Genomic DNA, 1,184 nt, shown 5'->3' on the forward strand with positions numbered 1-1,184 from the left:
TGGCAGTGAAATAAGGGGACTATAGTGCTTCTCAATTTCCCGAGAAGCAAGAAAGATTGCAGAGAAACGCAGGAGCATGAAACTTCCCCTGCTGGTGCCTGTGTCCAGCCCAAATCCATTGGAGGCACTAGGCTCCTTTCCAACAGGCACTGCTAGACGATGGCTCCAGCTACGGAATATTGTAATGGTCCCACAAAATCCTGCTGTCAAGACTGCCAGCCCTGCCCATGTGCAGGAGACTCCTCCCACCAACTCCTCCCTGTCATTGGTATTTGTAGATTGAAGCATCAGGAAGCGGACAGGAAGGAGGGCATGGGAAGCTATCACCACGCTCTCATCCCACGACCTCTGGCAACAGGGCTGGTGAACAACGATCCACCCCCTCCCGGCTCAGCCTGCGCTCCTTGGTAAGCTGGGTACGAAAGATCTTCAGGAGGTCATCTACGGTGAAGCCACAGGCTGGCAGCAGCCGGGGGACAGAGGAGGCCAGGGGACAAGCAGGCAGTAGGCTGAGATGGTGGATCTCCCGCAGACGGAACCGCATTCACCCCCATTAAAACACCTCACATCCATCCTCCAACCAGTAACCGGTCTCTGTGAACTTCAGGAAGAGGAATGCATACTGCCACACACCCAGGGCTGGGTATTTTTAAAAATATATTATTTCTGTAACAGCTTCGGGTTCTCTCTGCTTTGCTTCTTTTTGGGAGGGGCCTGGGTATTCTCTCTCAAAAGCCACCCTGGATCCAGGGCCCTCATGCTCTGCTAGATACACTTATTCCCCAGGGAAGCATAATGCCTCATGTTTGGAATCCCCCTACAGCTAATGCAGGGCAGCACAGACCCTGCCTAGCCCTCCTCACCTGGATAGGACCCAGGGACTCAGACCCAAGAAGGAGTAAGGGGAGAAAGATTGTGGCTACACTGCAGAAGAGAGTCATCATACCAACACTTGTCTAAGGCAGGAGGAGAATTCATATCCATCCCCATCCTTCAGGGCCAGTCCATCCTCCCTAATTCCATGCTGTACTCAGATGCAACTCTGGCCCTTCCAGCCCATCCCAGACCCATTGCTGAAGCAGTATCAAAAGGGCAGGCCAGCATCAGAGAAATACCCCCTCCAGAATGCTCCCAGGCCCCCTTTCACATGCAGAATGTCCAGGTCACCATTGAATTCTGGCCTC

This window comes from Lepidochelys olivacea (genome assembly GCF_965140295.1).
Source record: "Lepidochelys olivacea isolate rLepOli2 genome assembly, chromosome: 25".
Lineage (NCBI taxonomy): Eukaryota > Metazoa > Chordata > Testudines > Cheloniidae > Lepidochelys > Lepidochelys olivacea.